Raw genomic sequence first — 18,540 nt, forward strand, 5'->3', positions numbered from 1 at the left:
GAGATAACACGGTGGGCATTGAATGCCTGCCTGGGCTTATGGTGTGGAAGGACCCCCAGACATGAATGTAGTTAGGTGAGAACACAGAATAAGGGCCCTGAAGAGAAGACTTCCCAGAGGCAGGGTCATTGAAGCTGAGTAGAGAGAGCTTTTGTGTATGTTCGAAGGCAGAAGAGAAAGGAATCAGTGTTGACAGAGGAATTTGAAATCCCAGACAGAAGACCATTGATGAGATAAAATCGTATAGGTGGCAGTTGGAGAGTCTTGGCCTGGTGAATACGATGAGCCTTGGAAATGAGAAGCAGAAGCTAGGAGACAACAAGGATCAATGAGAAGGATGTAGAGGGAAACTGAGGAAACTTTACTAAGATGTCTTCAAGTTTACTGAGCCAGGCTGAGGGTAGGGCTTCTACCTTCGATGATGCAAGAGAAGGACTTGATGGGGTGCTTGAAAACTGGGGAGATGAGGAAGAACCTCTGTGAAGAAGATGCTGAGACAATCGAGAGGTCAGAACTAAGTGGTGTCCAGTGTCAAGAAGGGCCCAATTGGGCTCCATGCTGGGCATGGCTCCTACTTAAAAAAAAGAGGGGGCCCATCTGGCATTTGACAGCTTAGCCTGACTTTGTCGGGGGCCAGGATCGTTGGATTTGTTGACTTTCTAGAGCAATCTGAGCCCTAGACCGTGGATAGCTGAAGTGTGAGACCTGATGGGCAGGCACATCATTAAGGGGACTCTTGAAATGTCCTTGGGATAGTAAGGAGACCTTTGTCTGGCCTATGGGGCAAGCTGGAGAGCTTTACCAGAAGATCCTCTGAAATGGCTCCAACCTTGTCTTTTCTGAAGCAGGGAATATCAAGACCTTTGTAGGTCCCCGACAGTGTCCAAAGTCAGAGTTGGAGTGGCACCCTACTGGCCACTGATCTTCTTAAGGAGGCCTGAAAAGAACCTGAATGAAGCAGAGCTGGTGTGAAGGGGGCTCTGTGAGCCTTTTGGTGCTTGTGCTCTAATCAGGCTGATTAAATTTCTGTTTCTGTGGGGGTTTTGTTTTGATATTGTTCATAAGCTAATAGGTTGTTGGTCTTGCCTTATTTCCCATAATATGTTGATTTGGGCAAACAAAGATCGAGTTGTATTTTAATTTCTTTAATTACAGAATAGTCTGTTTTAGGTTTGTATAAGCAGTTATTTGAAAGGAAAGAACCATTTCTTTGTATTAAAAGTTTTCAGATTTGATTATCTGTAGACATAATTAGTTTGGGTAGAGGTGAGCTTTCGTGCAATAGTAATAGGGTATATTTGTAAAAATTTTTTTTTTTGCCTAGGGAGAAAAAAGAAAACTACCTCTATCCCCCCCCCCCCCAGCAGCCCTCTACATGTTGTACAAACATCATCTTGTTAATCTCCATTCTGTCATCCTGGCTTTGCCAAGTCAGGCTTTTGGCCAGAGGGTGAGGAGGTTGTCTAGTCTATCAGGGCCAAGAATGACTAAGGCAGAATAGGACCCAGGAACTCTAGTCTAGCTGTTGGGTAAGGGAGGAAAACCAACATTTTTTTGGGAAACCCCCTTGTCCCTGGTGCTTTGTATACATTATTTAAGAGAGATCTCAAGGTGCTGCATCAAGGAGTGGTTGACAGCCTAGCCTGACTTTGTCGGGGGCCAGGATCATTGGATTTGGTGGTTACCTCTTCTCTTGGTCTCTTTTGACCAAGGAGTGGTTACCTCTTCTCTTGGTCTCTTTTGGAGCCCGTGGTCCATCAGTGAAGGGTCCCAAATCCCATTGCTTTTCCCAGGATTTCAGTCTGTAAGAGCATTGATTGAAAGCAATGCTATTCGAGGTCTATGTGGGAACAAAGTAATGTGAATTTTAGAGGCTGTTGACGTTGAGGGGGAAATTATTCAAGAGGATGCAGAATTATTCAAGCTTTGTTTCCTAGATTAAATCTTAGGGATTTTAGGAGTAGATCCAGATGTCCCTAAACACAGTGGATTAAATAGCCCTGTATGCAGTCTGATTTGAGGGCTCTTAGCTGGCTTTAGATTCTCCCTAGGTTAGATTGCAGATGGGGAAGCTGGAAGAATTGTTCCCTAAAGACTATTAGCACTTCAACTTCTAGTATTTGATCAAAATATGTAGCTGAAGATACCTTGGAGTTAGGTATACAGTGGTAGATTTCGAAGGGGAGGAACTCTTGCATAAAGTCAGCAGTAATAGGGGCAGTCAGTTGCAATGTCAGATTTACACAAGTCCATCTTAGTGATGGAGTTGGTGGGGGCACTTGGGGAGTTGAAGGGCTGTGGGGAGAAGGAAGAGACAGATCAAAGGAAGGCTGTCTTTTCACCTATTTGCTGGCATCATCTAACTCTGCTTATGCATGTCAGTGAAAGTCTGGGTTCTGTAGTGACTCACTTTGAACAAAATGTTCTCTTTCCCTTCCTCATTTTCATACTCGGAGTCCTTCTCCCTTCCACCCTCCCTTGAGGCCTGCCCTCTCTGACTCCTTCCCTTCTTTACTGTGATGGCCTTTACCTGCAGCTGAATGGCAGGTGGCAGGGATGGATAGATTTGGGGGTGTGTAGCTGGGGGAATATTTTCTCAGTTTTGCCAGCATCAAAGAAATTACTTCCAAGGCAATCCTTCCAGCCATGTATTTCGCTGATCAGTCAGAATGAGAGGAAAAACATATTAGCTTTGCCAGAGAGGCTATTTGGGAAAAATCAAGTCTGTGCAACTGAGTGATCTAAAGTTATAAGCATTAAAAACAAATCCTGGAGTGCAGCTGGAATTCTTCTCACCCTGTCTCCCATAGTCCTGTCCCTTGACACTGCCCCCCCCCACTCCTGTGTTACACGAATGGATTGTGCCTCAGCTTTCCCAAAGAGTCTAATTTGAAAGAGGACGTGCCAGGTTGTATTGGACTTTGCAGGGCCTGACACGGAAAAGCAGTCTCAGAAGTTTCTGGTTTTGTTTTGTTTTTTGTTTGCTGTTTTTAAATCCCGTGACTGCAGTGTCTCCATACACTTGGAGAGGCCCTTAGAAGGGGCTTCTCTTGAGTGGAGCACACCTGCATGCTCATATATTTTCTCTCTGCCTGGTGCTAGTGCAGAGTGGGGTGTCAGGACAGTGGCCTCTTCTTTGTCAAGAAGGGAGGTGCTTCTTGTCAAGAAAAGGAAATTTCTGATTGTTTGGGCAGAACTTAGAAATCAAAGTGGGATAGTTTGTCTCCTTTGGAAAAATGACAAAAGCTAGAATACCCTTTCTTCAGAATAATGTCCTTCAAAGAAGGAATGGCCAGAGGGCAGTGTCCAGGCTGTATTTTGGCATCTGGTTGTTGTCAGAGTGCCTTGAGTACAGCCGGCAGTGGGGTGTTGTAAAGTCAGTCTGCGCGGGCTCATACCTCAGCTCTGCCTTTTACAGCTGGGGAGTCTTGGGCAAGTTACCTAATTTTACTAAGGTTTAATGAAGTATCATTTGCAAAATAGGAATAGTAAGTAATACCTAATTCAGAGGATTGCCTTCAGTAGTATGTAAGGTGAACATATGAATTGTTCGCTATAGTGCCAGGTTCATAGCAACGGCTCTTGTAGTAAAAATGAGTGGACATCAGACAAACCCCAAGTGAAGTACGATCTAGAAAAAAGCTGGCCATTACTCTGCAAGTACATCCAGGTCAAGAAAGACAAAGAAATACTGAGGAGATGTCAAAGACTGGAGGAGACATGACAGTTATGTGCAGTGTAGTTTCCTAGATGAGAGTCTGGAACAGAAAAAAGGTCATTAGAGGAAAAACTGGTACAGTCCAAATAAAGTGTTGAGTTAGTACTATTGTACCAATGTTAATTTCTTAGTTCTGACAATTGTTTCATGGTTTTGTAAAATGTTAGTATCAGGGGAAGGTGGGTGAAAGGTTTATGGGAGCTCTACTTTTTTTTTTTTTTTTGCAAGTCTTTTCTTTTCTCCAAGTCTAAAATTATTTCAAAATAAAAAATTAAAACCAAGTAAGCTAATGTCCAAGTGACATGTTAGGTAAAAAAAGGAACTGACCAAAGTGGAGCCACACACAGCAGATGACACCTGACTCCGTCTCACCTCCTGTGTCAGAGAGAGAGAGAGCTCTTACTAAGGGGCCCCAGTGCCAGCCTCTTCAGCCCCTGCGTACCTGCTGCATCCTGAGGAGAGGTCTGCTGTATGCTGATAATTGGTCAGCAATGTAGACACACACCCACCTCTGATCCTGGATGGTGCTCTACAGCGGCTGGGGAGGAGGCCACTCATTTGGCATTAGGACTCTCTGTAGGTCTGATTGATCAGGGCACTTGTCTCTGTTCCTTGGAATATAAATGCAGTTCTGCCTGTTTTATCTTTCTATCTCAGCACCAGTCACTATGGCAATATGTTTGCAGATCGCGATGCCTACCCCTACGCTCACATTCAGTGTTTGATCATCCAGAAGAAGGAAAAAATAAGTTTAGACCCTGCTCTGCAATAATTTATTATTTTGTTTCGTGTCTTAAATGCCTTGCTCTTGCACAAAGCAGGCATTTTGCTTGCTCTTCCTGGGTGCAGAAGGTACATGTGCTTTTCTTATGACTGATGTGGTCATCTCTGTCATGCTAATAGCAGGGTTTGTAGAAGAAAGCCATTATTATAATTGGGAAAATGTGAATCTTGGGGTTTTTATTTTTCCATTGAAATCAGCTGTCAGAGGGGGTTCTAGAAAGTATAAAGTCTTCCATTCTGGCATAAACTCCTCAAGTATTTGCTGTCAGAAGTTCGTATTTTCCAAGTTAAAAAAAAAAAAAAAAGTCAATGCTAAAAAAATGTTCTTTGTGTTTTACCTGAGTGGCTAAGGTGTACTGCTTTTTGCTATTGATTTACAGATTTTATTGTCAGACCCTTGGGATGCGTGTGGATTACTCAATAGTATGACAAATGGCTGGGCTCTGAATTATGTATTGTATTACAGGGGAGTTCATAAACCATATTTCTCTGTAGGTTATTTTAGGCATAAGACTACTGAACTGTCATTTCTCTTTTAAAAAAAAGGTGGGGGTTGGTGGTGGGAGGGAGAAGTGTCTGCCTCAAAATTCACAGACCACCCCTGAAAGGTTTGAAGTGTAGATGCTGGAAGTACACCGACTTTGGGTATGGACTGGGAGGACTGGAAGCACCTGGAAGAGAGGAGAGCGTCTGTGCTCCACGTCAAACCTTTGCTGCACCTTTGCTCAGGCTAGAGCCCATGTGGGAAGACTCTGGGCTTCCACTCCCGTGGGGCTTCTGTTCCAGTCAAATAACAAATGGCCTGAGGCCAGAGAGTCCTGAACCCCAAGTAGGTCTACCACACTCCTGCTCTCCTTCCCCCATACAGCCACTTGTGCTGATGGATGTGCAAACCCTTTACAGACGGTTTGGCACTTCCCGGCTTGCAGAGATCATCTGTCTCTTTTGAATGAGCAACTTTATGTTTGTGGCTCCTTTTTCCTGCACAGAGAGAAATTGCTTCTGTCTTCTGATGGAAATGTTTACTTTCCCTAGGGAAAGGCACTATTCTTTGGGGGTAATGTCTGCCGGTGCTCCCCACCCCTTGTGGGAGCATAAGCCTGTGCTCGAGGGTGGACGGGAGGAGGCGGCCATTGGAGCATGCACAATTGCCACTGGGGCAGCCATCTGCCAGTGTCGTGGCTCACAGCCTGCCTCTGAGCAGGCCGCTGGGAGGGAGTGTCTGTACTCCGGTGCCTGCAAGCATTATGCACAGCCTCTTCCCTAAATGAGCTTTCTAAGTGTGTATAACTCCTTTCTACCCTGTTCTTGTATGGTCTGCCTCGGGGCACCATTCAGAATCTCCCCTAATTATACTGGAGCTCAGCTTTTACTGTCTTGCATTTGGAGTTTCTGGTAATAGCTGTTTTTTTTTTTTTTTTTTTTTTTTTGAGGGGGGCGGTGGGGATTAGATTTCTAAAATTGCATTGAGGGATTGATTTGCAGTTTTGGGAAAATATGCTTTTTACAAGGAAATTATCAACATTGCAATGATAGTTTCCCAGCAGTGGTATCTTGACTCTGCAAAGCTAGGTTAACTTCCATGTCTTTTCCAGAATGGACTCTGTAATTTGAGAAGGCTGCTCTAGTATTAAAATGAAATCTGTGCTTCTGATTGCAGACCACCACCTTCCCCACATATTGCCCCCCTCCACTCCCCCTTCCCTTCCTGAGATGGAGGAGTTTTTGCACATGCTGCTTAGAAAAAGAAGATTTATATCATGACTCAATCCTCGCCCACAGATCTAGGATTCCTGCCATCCAGTAAATTTTGGCAGGCAGGTCCTGTGTATGGAGAACATGTCCTGCCTCCCTATCCCTGTACTGCTCCCCTTATTGCGTATGCTTCTTGGGTGGAGTCTGGGGAGTCTAGCTTCTCATCTCTTCCGCTTTTCCTCCCAAGCAACCCCTGCTTCTCCTATAAGACTGTCCTTTAGTATCCGTGAGGTACGGGGGACACAGTCTTTCACATACCAGGGACTTGATAGACCTATAAAGCTCAAGCCCTGAGGTGTTTCGTGCTTGTTACTTGTCTGCCACTGCGTTAAGTATGGTGAGAGTACAGCAGCTTGCCCTGGCCTTCAGCGCCAGAGCCCACCTGGGAATTCATTCGAAGAAGAAGATTGGCAGCCCCATCCCTCCAGTCACACGACTGGATACACAGATGTCTTTGTGCCTGTAATTATAGTGTTGACCTCTTAAAGTCATTGAGGCCTCGAGGTGAGTGCTGGTGAGGCCATGATGCTGTGGAGAGTGAGTTACTGGTGACACTGGGCCCTCCTTTGCCTTCTGGTGGGGGAGAGGAGAGGGAAAAAAAAAGCACTGGGTTTTAGAAAATTCTTGCCTACGAAGACTTGGTAAAATATCGTCTTCTCCTCCCCATCCCTAGGTAATTTAGAAGAATTTAAGATAACAGAGTGGAGGGCAGAATAGGAATTTGGAGGACCAGAGACAACAAGAGATGTGTAGTAGGGAGAAAGAGGGTGAGCTGCTGGCTCACCTACCTCTGAGAACAGGACCTTCTTGGCCTGGCAGCCAGGAGACCCATGCGGAGCCCGCTGTTGGCACGTGCAGGAGGGAGTGGTGAGCACCTCAGAGACTGTTCCCCAGGGATAGGACATTGTTGCTGCCTTGGAGGCTCCTGCCCCCTCTTCACCTAGCCACTGTGAAGCAGAGCTTCCTTAGCTGCTTGGCTCCTGCAGCGAGGAGACTGGCCACACAGGGAAAGACTTAGGGCAAATCTGGACCCCATCAGATGTTGCTCCTTTTTTAGTCGAGCCAGTAGGAAGCTCTTGTCAGAACAACCTCCCTGTCCCCTGGGTCTGTGTAGATGTGTCTGGAGCTGAACCTTTCCCTTCCAGTCTGATTATTGTGGGCTTTCCTCCCCATTTCTGGCCTCAGAACTAACCTGATGGCAGGTTCTGGAGTCTCTCCAGTACTACGGCATATAGGGCTTAGCAATGACAAGATGTGTTGTAGGGCTGCACTTACTGGGTGTCCTTTGAGATTAACTTTCCGATAGTCCTTAAGTGCCCCATAGGGTCCTCTTCCGGGGTCTTGGTTTCCCTTGAACTTAGTGCTGACTCCCACACACATTCCTGTGGTTTTTTTTTTTTTTTTTATCTTAACCATGATTGGTGATGAATTGGGGAAAGGGAACAAGGATTTGCTTTCCTCTGCACCAGAAGTGCAGAGCTGCTAATTTCATTCTCCGCACTGTGTCTCTTAGGTGAGCAGGGTCCTCTGTGCCCATGTTTAGTACCGCTGTGTTGCTGGACTCTCCTGGTAAAAATTAGGCTAATGTCTCCAACGACTGCATTAGCCACTGAAATGAGGTTCTAAATTGAAGGTACTACACCAAGTCTGTCTCCAAGGTATTGCCTTGTTCTGGCTTTTATTATTCAAATTCATTCTCTCAATGATTCTCTGCAGACTGACTGGCATTCTGGTTCAGTGTGGAGCATTGTTATTAGCTGAAAGGCAAGATCACCTTTTAAGAGGAGGGAGAAAGGAAAGGAAAAAACAAAAAACAAAAAAACCCCAAAATATGAATGCTGTGGTGCAAAGAGTCAGCAATTTGTCTGTTCCAAGGGCTCCTTGGCCAGCCTGAGCAATGCCTAGAGATAGGAGAGTAAGGGACCAGACCTGGGATGGAGTGGAGGGGGTAGCATGGGGATAGAGGGGGATGTCATTGCATTAGTGACATCTGTGTCTTGTAAGTGTATCACACTTCCTCCTTCCCTTTCATGTTTACTGAGCACCCAAATATATGCCTTACAGGGTGTTGAGAACTCCAGGGTGGAAAACCAAAGATCAACAAAACAGTATCTCTCTTCACAAAGCTGTTAGTCTTACAGTTTCACTGCGTTTTCTCTATCTTGGTGTGTGGGTAGGGGTGAGGGGGATGAGGGGAGGATTCGAGCTATGATTCTTATATTTTACATTAGAAGTAGGAGCCTTCTAACAGTCATATGCTTAGAGAGTTGAGAATTTGGCTCTTACATGTTTGTTTTTAAAATAGATTTTTTTGCCTGCTGACAAAGTAATATGTTTTCCAAGCAGAAAACTTGGAAAACACAGAAAAGCACAAAGGGAAACAACACCAACACCACCACCCATTTTCCACTATCCACATATAAAGATAACATTATGGCTTATGTTCTTCCAGTTGTTTTTACACAGGTGCTATCATTCTATACCTAGTGTTTTGAGGCTGATACTATCCCTTTAGCAATTGGGAGTTAAATTTTGCAGAGTTTTGAAGGGTGGAGCCTCTAGCACATAATTAGGTACACAGTGAACATTATCCAGGTGCTGGTCTTTATCAGTTGTATGAGTATATCAAATTATGCTTAAGTGATTCTTATTGTACATTTAGGTGGTTTCCAGCTTTCTGTCGTTCTACGTAATTCTACAATGAATGTTCGTGTGTGTGTGTGTGTGTGTGTGTGTAAATTTCCTTGTGTCTATTTTTCTGTGCCCTCTCATATGTTCTTAGAAGAGATTCACCGGAATTGAAGCGCTTGTCTTTTCTAATTCTCCTGCCCTGTGTCTCAGCTGGGACAACCTCTTGTCTGGGCTGTTAGGACAGCACGAGGATTTTGAGTATCTCTCGTCCCTTTGCTGTATCACATGTCAGATGCCCTAGGATTTCCTCTCCCTGTTGGTGCACAATTGCACTGTGGTCCTCGGGCGCTTGTCTCTTGACCAGGAAATAGCAAGCTTCAGGGAAGACAGGGCAGCAAGCACAGAACACATGTTCCTGTTGTTTTGTGCCAAGATGGTAGAATCCCCAGAGACAGGGACATTGTCATCAACCTCTTTGATGATAAGCAGATACTGAGTGCCTGCTCACCTGTGTCCCGCCCAGTGCCAGATGAAGCAGAGATAAAAAACAGGCCCCTACCTTTGAGGAACTTGCCGACTGATTGGATAATGGAATTGACATGAAACAATTCACACACATTTATTGAGCATTTGTTATATGGTAGGTACCTGTGCCAGGCTACTGTTGGGAGAACCGAAAAGGCTGAGATGCTGTTCTCCTTCTTAAAGGAAGCTGCAATACATATAAATAAGAGCTATTTATAGGTAAAGTTAACTAGCTACACAGGTCAATGAGTGATAAATATCTAGTCGTGCAGACAGCAAGTATTAGAGAGATGGGCTGCTTTGGAGAAGGTCATTCATTATGAGTCAGAGTCGTTAGATTTCAGAGAGAAGATAGGACACTAGTTGGGGCTTAAAAAAGAGCTGGCATTTGATGAGGTAGAGTAGGAAGGCTTTTCCAGGTGAGAGGAACAGCTTGCAAAGAGATGGTGGCAATACTGATTGTTTTAAAGTGGAGAGCAGTTGCATGGCAACACAGGACCAGGCTGGGGGTGGGGAATTGCAGAGAGGCAAGTGAGGGTCAAGGGTGCATATTGAGAGGTCTGAGTGTGATGGGCTCCAGATCATTATTTGGTACACAGTGGATGGAAACAATTTGGTAAAATTGTCTCTGATTTAAAGGACAGGTAAATCTCTTATTTCTCTTATTTCTCCGTACCAGAGGGTTCCCAGGCTCAGTCCTTGGGTCTCTACTCTTCTCTGTTGACACTAAAGCTCTGGGTGATCACATCTAGCCTACTGACTTTAAATTTCATGTGTATGCAGATGATTGCCAGAGTTTTTTTTAAGTCTCCAGCACCGGGGATGCCTGGGTGGCTCAGTGGTTAACCTTCAGCTCAGGTCATGATCCCAGGGTCCTGGGATCAAGTCCCGCACTGGGCTCCTTGCTCAGTGGGGAGCCTGCTTCTCCCTCTACCTCTGCCTAACACTCTCCCTGCTTGTGTGCTCTCTCTTTCTCTCTCTGACAAATAAATAAATAAAATCTTTAAGAAAAAAAAAAAAAAAGGTACGTCTCTAGCACATACTTTTCTGAACTCCAGACTCCTCTATCCATCTGCTTACTAGACATCTATATGTGGATGTTTAATAGGCATCTCAACCTTAACATGTTTAAAACAGCTCATGTAACCTTCCTCACCTCAGTTAATGGCAATTCTGTCCTTTCACTTATTCAGGCCAGAATCCTCTTAGGCATTCTTGACTCCTTTTTCTCACACTGACATTCACCCAATGCGGGGCTTGAACTTAAGCTCCTGAGATCAAGACCTGAGCTGAGATCAAGAGTAGGTTGCTTAACCAACTGAGCCACCCAGGCACCCCTTAAGATTTTATTTTTAAGTAATCTCTACACCCTATGTGGGGATCGAACTCAAAGCCCCGAGATCAAGAGTCACATGCTCAAGTGACTGAGCCAGCCAGGCATCCCACTCATACTCACATTCTGACAGCGCATCCTACAGCTCTCTCTTCAAAATATATCCAAAATCTGACCACTTCTCATTTCTCCTCCAACCACCATGATCTCTCACCTGAATTATTATAGTAGGCTCCTAACTGGCTTTCATCTTTCTGCCCGTATCACCAACAGTTCCCTTCTCAACACAGTAGCTAGAGTGATCCTTTTATCATGTCTTTCTGTGCTCAAAAATATCTGTTGGCCTTCCTTCTCATATAAAGTAAGAGTCAAAGTCCTTTCCATGACCTACACATCCCTGTGATATGGCTCACCATTACCTCTGTCGATTCATCTCCTGCTATTCTCCCTCATGTTCCCTCTCCTTTAGCCACCTTGGCTTCCCTCATGTTCCTTGAATGCATCAGGCCCATCACAGCTTGGGACCTAGAATACTCTTCTAGACAGGTTCGTGGGCAGCTCCTTCACTTTTCTTAGGTCTTTAATCGGAAGTGAACTTGTCTTCTGATGGCCAAAGCTGGAAAGATTTAAGCAATGTAATGTAGTATTAGATTATAACCCAAAGTATAAAATAAATATATATCAGTCTGAACTTGAATAAGCAAATGATTAAATGAATGAATAAATAAATAGGAGAGAAAAGATAAATCTCTCTTACAGAAGAATTTCAATAATATATATAGGTGCTTTTGCTTCCAGGAGGAGGAGCTTAAACCTTTTGAGTGTGGTCTGGACTTAGTAACTCCTTTCTAAAGAACCGATTATAGAAAGAAAAATAGTAACTTTATGGTGGAGAAGCCTGGTAAGTATTACCTGTCATCAAGAGGGACCTCACCAGTGCTGTCTTATGGTCCCCCATAAGAGAGACCCTCTGATAAGATGTGAGAACATGGGCTCTTTGCCTCTGTGGTATTCTTCCTTGCAACCAGTAAGCCCAGAGTAATCACGAGAAAAGCATCAAACAGATTTAAATTGAGGAACACGCTACACAATATCTGATCAGTACTCTTCAAACGGTCATAATAATGATAAGGAAAGACCAAGAAACTATCACAGAGATGCCTGGCTGGCTCAGTCAGTAGAGTGTACGGACTCTTAATCTCAGGGTCGTGAGTTCAAGCCCCACGTTAGACGTGGAGCCTACTTAACACAAAAGAAACAAACAAAAAAACCCATCATAGACTAGAGAAGACATGACACCTAAATGCAGTGTGGTATTCTGACTTGTATACTGGAACCGAAAGAGGACATTCGTGGAAGAACTGGTGAGACGTGAAGGGTCCAGAGTTTAGTTACTATTAATGTATCAATGTTGGTTTCTTAATATTGGTAAATGTGCCGCAGTAGTATCAGATGACACTATTAGGGGAACTGAAACTGTGTTAAAGGGATGCAGGAGTTCTTGGAATGCTGTACTATCCCTGTAAGTTTTCTGTAAACCTAAAATTATTTCAAAAAAGAAAAAAAGTGACCTTCTCAAACAAGGCCTTCCCTGGCTACCATCTGAAAAAAGTGTTTTCCCTCCTTGACATTTCAAATCCCTTTCCCTGCATTATTTTGCTCCTTAGTACTTACTGTCTCATAGCATGTATTTCACTCATGTTGTTTGTTACCATGCTACAGTGTAAACGGAAAGAATAGGGATTTTGATCTTAGTCTTGCTCACATCTGGATCTCCAAGGCCCAGCCCTGTGCTTAGCTCATAGCAGGCATTCCATAAATACTTGTTCATGACTGAAAGAATGAATTTTCTCCTATCACCCTTTTGTCCTTAAGCAGCATGAGGATTTTGTGTTTGGACCTTCCTTTCTTTTTTCTAAATTTCTAGTGGTTTACCATTCCAGTGGAGGGAAATGACACCTGTTGTTTTCTTTTCTTCTTTAGCTCACATAGAAATGAGAGTCATGTCAGAAGTGGGCTATACCTTCCAGTGTATTCACCCACCAGCAGGAAGAACAAGTAAACGTCATCATTTACTACTTTCCTGCAGACCTTATCCCCAGGCTGAAGGTGGAGGCTGGTTTATGAGAGACACCCTTCTTCCTTTACCTGTTCCCCTCCTGTTCAAACCTATGATCCCCGACTAGCTGGTTTAGCATGACAGATGGGAAGTGTATATGGAATCGCTTCTTGGCCTTTTGGCTAAGATCGAGTGAAATGTGTATGGATGTGAAGACAGTGAGGATGAGACTCTTGGATCTGGAAAAATAAAGCTAGTCAAGGAAAATGCATTTAATTCTGAATATGTATTGAGTTGTTCTTTGCCCAGCACTGAAACTTAAAGGGTGAAGATAGTGGGAATGTGGACTGGTTCGACCAGTTCTGGTCACTAGAACCTGACAGCCATGCTTGACTTCAAAGGAACTAAACCTAGAACAAATTAGAGAAAACCTGCCTCACACAATCAGTAGTAAATGCGTGGTTAAGTGTGGATTCACAAATACCTTAGAAAAATGTGTGGATAAGAGCGATGCTGTGGGCAAGGGATGTAAATAGAGTTTTGAGGACCTCATTGATCACGATGGAGAAAGAACAGTGTTTTTCACACTCAGCACGTGTGCCAGAACGGTCTTTTGATACTTTGAGGAAGGTGGCATTGGGTGGAGATTTGTATTGTTAGGACCTTTTCAGGCCCAAGAAGTGGGGAAATGTTGGAAGAGAGATGGGTCCGAATGATCTCGGGAGGATTGCAGACAGTGTCGGCTCAATAGCATCATTTTTCTCCTGTGTTGGAACTTGATTTACCTCATAATTTATTTTAAAGCCTTCCTGGAACATACTAGCAAAGAATGGAGTCACACTGATTTGATGCCTGAACAAAGTCATCAGGAACAACAAAGCTGTAAGATAAAGATATTTCCTTTGTAAAAAACACTCTCCATCACCCGTTGTTTTCAGGTTCCCCTTGTCCTGAGCCCAAAGATGGAGCATTTTTGCTTTGTTTTTGGTGCTGTGCCCATCAGACTTGTGGTGCTCTCTGAACAAAGGCCTGCTCCCTGCTGGGCAGAAGAATTGGGCCTGTGCCTGGGGCAAGATTCCTTTTGGAAGCAAAGAAGCAGGGCATCTTGCACCCCCCTCCATCTTGCCTGTCTTAAGGAAGAGGCCAAGGTTCTACTCCCTTTGGAAGTAGAGCAGAATGTACTTTCTTAAAACTATTCAGATATCACAGTTGGGTTCACTTATCTGCAGAAATACGTTTATATAAAAGGAAAACTTACAAAGGAGAAATTTGTACCAAATAACAGTCTACATTTTTATTAAATTTCCTTTTTCTTTTTTGAGGCCATCCAGTTGAAAGTCTGATTGTACAGGAAAGAAGGGGGGGGGGAAGAAGAAAGGAAAGAAAAAAAGAACCAAAGTACTTAAAGATTTTTGAGTGTAAATCTAAAGTCTGGGCCATCAGCAGTGCAGCCTGCCAGGGGCTTCCCCTCCATTACTTTCTTCCTTACCTTCTACTTCCACACCCACATTGGAGGGTCCACACAAGGAAAGCTGGCCTCAAGAACCTTAGCTGTTTTAAGCCCCTAGCTCTGCCTGCCTGCTTCTCCAGCCAAACTTAAGGTCTTGTCAAACTGACTTATTCCCATCTCTGGGCCCTTTCTCCCATCTGCAGGGCCATATTACAAAGTACAGCTGTGCCATAAATTACCACAAACTTGGTGGTGTAGTGGCTTATTTCACAGTGTATGTAGGTCAGAAATCTGGTGATGGTTAGCTGGGTCTTCAGTGGAGGGTCTCGTAGGCTGATGGCAGGGTGTCATGCAGGCTATGTTCCTTTCTGATGGCTCTGGAGAACTGGCTTCCAAGATCGTTCAGGATGTTGCTAATGTATCTTTGGAAACACTTCCTAGAAGTCGCATTTCTGGGTCAAAGGGTAAGTGCAGTTGCAATTTTTACTAGATGTCACAAATGGCTTCCATAGAGGTTGTACCATTTTGCATTTCCATCAGCATTGTTTGTGACGGCCCCTTTCGCTATAGTCTTACCTGTGGATAGTATTGGCCAGTCTGATAGGTGGGAAATGGTTTCATTCCTATGACGTAGAAGGCCTACTGCAGTTTTGTTTGACTTTTCTTGTGTTCTGAGCAAAGTTGAACATCTTTTTTAGTTAAGTAGCATTGTATTTCTTTTTCTGTGAACTGCCTGTTCACATCTCCAGTCCTTTTTTCTATAAGGTTATTGGTCTTCTGTATTTTTAAAAGTGCTTTATGGATTAGTAATATTAACACTTTGTCTATAATAAGTTGCAGATTTTTTTCCCAGTTTGTCATTTGTCTTTTACTTGTGATATTTTCCATGCATCTAAAATTTTTATGAAGTTATTTTTGCTTCATCAAATTTAGTAATATTGTTGTTATTGCCTCTGCATTTTGAATCATAAATAGGAAACTTACTCTATTCTTAGGTTATAGAGGAATTCACCTATGTTTTCCTTTGGTACTTGTATAGTTTCATTTTTTACATTTAAATATAATTTGTTTGGAATTTATCCTGATATATAGGCATAAGGATGGAGTTAATTTTATCTTTTTCCATATGTCTGTGTAATTATCCTAAAGATGCTTATTAAAAAGTCTTCCTTTCTCCACAGATTTGAGATGCTACCCTTATTATGTATTAGATTTTCATATGCACTTGGGTCTATTTTTTAATTTTCTTCGCTCTTCCATTGCTAATTCTGCCTATTCACGTGCCAGTTACCAAACCTTTTTAATTATATAGACTTTGCAGTATATTTTGCTTTACTACCTAGTAGATTCTTCTAATTTATTTCTGTACATTCGTGTGTGTGTGTGTGTGTGTGAGAGAGAGAGAGAGAGATATGCCCTAGAGGAGAGCCAAGCACTCATTCCTGAAAAATTTTGACTCTTCAAGGTAGGTAGAAGAAGGTAAGCAGGCAAAGGAACCTGGGGAAGGAGAGACTATAGAGGTAAGAGAGAATCAGAGATTTGCAGTCCACGTCAGGGCAGAGTACTTTTGGATTGAGATACTGATCTCTGTATCAGGTGCTGCCACAAAATCTCAAGATGTGAGGAGTAAGAAACATCGGTGGTTATCCCTGGGTAGGAGTAGAGTGGAGTGGGCTATGGAATGAGTGGGAGATGAGGAGGTACATTCAAGTGTAGATAACCATGGTGAAGTTCTCAGTATAAGAGAAAAGAAAGGGAATAAAGAAAGGTAGTACCTAGGAGGAGTGTAGGGGAGTTCTTCTTTGTTTAAAATTCACATAATATGGGCGCCTGGGTGGCACAGAGGTTAAGCGTCTGCCTTCGGCTCAGGGCGTGGTCCCGGCGTGATGGGGTCGAGCCCCACATCAGGCTCTTCTGCTATGAGCCTGCTTCTTCCTCTCCCACTCCCCTTGCTTGTGTTCCCTCTCTCGCTGGCTGTCTCTATCTCTGTCGAATAAATAAATAAAATCTTAAAAAAAAAATAAAATTCACATAATATGAAGTTAATAATTTTATTCATTTTTTTTTAAAGATTTTAAAAAAATTTGTCAGTGAGAATAAGCAGGGGGAGCAGCAGGCAGAGGGAGAAGCAGGCTCCCCACTGAGCAAGGAGCCTGATGCCAGGACCCTGGGATCATGACCTGAGCCAGAGGCAGACACTTAACCGACTGAGCCATCCAGGCATCCCTAAAGTTAACCATTTTAAAGTGAGCATTTTGGTGCGGTTTAGTACATGTGAAATCATCATTTCTAGCTGGTTCTAAAATGTTACCACCCCAAAGGGAAACCCCATATCCATTAAGAAGTTACTCTCCATTGTCTCCTTTCCCTAGCCCTTGGCAGCCACCAGCCTCCTTTCTGTCTTCATGAATTTACCTCTTCTGGGTATTTCTTACAAGTGAGTCATAAATTATGTGAGTTTTGTGTCTTTTTCTTCCATGTAGCATAATGTTTTCAAAGTTCTTCTATGTTGAAGAAACTAGAGACTATGTAAAAATGCTGCTGGAAGGACTCTGGGACACAGAGACTGGTGGGTAAGAGGTCAGGTACTTGAAAAGGTGAACTCCATTCATTTGGAAGTGGGAAGGTGGGGAGATCCCTTCTAATAGCTTTTGTGTGGTCTGTGATGTAGAAGGCCAGACCTCCACCAAGAGATGGGAGTCAGAGGTTCCCGGGAGGGTAGATGATCTGAACCAGTGATTGAATAGAGGGGTAGGATGCGCTAACTAGAGAAACGCGGTTATGATTGGTGGGTGGTACTAGGTACTTTGAATCTCTGTTTATTTCAGTTCACACAAGGTCTATTGGGGGGAATCCTCCAAATGTTGCGTAGTCACAGAAGGAATGTTTACTTGCTAAGACAGTGTTCTAACCATATTAGCACTCGGGGTCCCACCACAAGTAGAACCCACAGGGTGTCCTACCTTCACAAGTTATAAAGGTTTTGGTTGGGCCTTCCTGAAGCAGACATTGTGATGAAGGCTGGGGTACAGTATATTTATTCCAACACTAGTGCAAGGAAAGGGGAGGAAACAGGATTGGACCGAGAAAGAAGTCAAACTGATGCAAGCCCAAAGAAGTCACGGCCACCCCAGCAGGGAGTTCTGGAGTGAGTAGTCCTTTAGATGGTCCTATATTAGGCAAAATTGGTGAGGTTTTTGTAGCTGTACCTGGCTCTATCATCAGTTACAGGCTACTCAGAAGCTCATGAGCTTGATCAAAGTAGCTCTTTGCATATGAGACCCCTGAAGGAGCTGACGCTGTAGTTTTCCTTGGGATCCAACCAAGTCGTTGCTTAAAGAGTTGATTTGGGCATATCTGCCTCAGAATAGGCAGTCTTGCTGGGCTCCCAGCTAGGAGAGTTTGGAGCTGAGGCATGTGGGAAGCAGACTTTTTCAGGACAACTCTTCCAGTCATTGCCCCAGAAATTGTTCTTAAAAGCTGAATGTATGGATAGGAGCTTGGTGGGCTGGTGGAATTGGCACCAGAAGTTACACTGCTTCTCAGAATGAACTGAGCCCTGCCATTTGAGAACATCGGCATGTGTTCCCATGGGGAGTGAAATCTTGCCTATGAGAAAGGCTTTATTCTCAGTCAATCAAGTGACCAGGAGTGGTGTGCATTTTGAAAATGTCTCATGTTTTTGACTTCACTATTCTTTGTCAGAGAAATGACAAAAAGGAAAGTGCACCTAGTCGGCACTCAGCAAATATTTGCTAAACGAGTGAATGAAAGAACATTGCGAGCAGAGCAGCAGCAGGCAGGAAGCAGAGGGTCAGATTTCCATGTCCTCTTTTCAGAGGAGACTGTGCTCCTGAGGTAGCAGCTTGATGAGCTTAATAAAGCTCAACATGGAAAGCGAGGATGAAGGATAGAGCCTGGAGCAGAGGCATAGTGATCCAGGGTCCGGGTAGGGAGGTTCCTGGATATGGTCGATGTGGGTACCAACTGCCTCAGCTGGCTTGTAGGAAGAGAGAGTGGGCGCCTGGAAGTGGATGAGTGGCTGGATTCTTGACACCTGTAGCCTTGGGACATGGAGGGGATGATTTGGTAATCTTTTCCCTGGGGAGGATTTTCCCCTCCCCATTGTTAAAGAACTTTGCAGCCCTACCCTACTTCTGGCAGCTTCCTTCTCTAGCCTCTTAGCCCTACCTGCTTTATCACTTTCAACCCCCAGAACTTAATGTGACTGACCCCCTCTAGTCCAGTGATTGACCCCCAGCTGTTGTTTCACCTCAGGCCTGTGG

At 43.9% G+C, this 18,540-nt stretch overlaps 1 protein-coding gene across 2 annotated transcripts in view; it reads left to right on the forward strand.

Annotated features, from left to right (window-relative positions):
- SIL1 (SIL1 nucleotide exchange factor) overlaps positions 1 to 18,540 on the forward strand; it is a 206,245-nt gene that overhangs the window by 64,480 nt on the left and 123,225 nt on the right. The gene's annotated exons all lie outside the window — the stretch shown is intronic.

The sequence above is a fragment of the Ursus maritimus genome, unplaced genomic scaffold (assembly GCF_017311325.1).
Source record: "Ursus maritimus isolate PB19 unplaced genomic scaffold, ASM1731132v1 scaffold_5, whole genome shotgun sequence".
Classification (NCBI taxonomy): domain Eukaryota; kingdom Metazoa; phylum Chordata; class Mammalia; order Carnivora; family Ursidae; genus Ursus; species Ursus maritimus.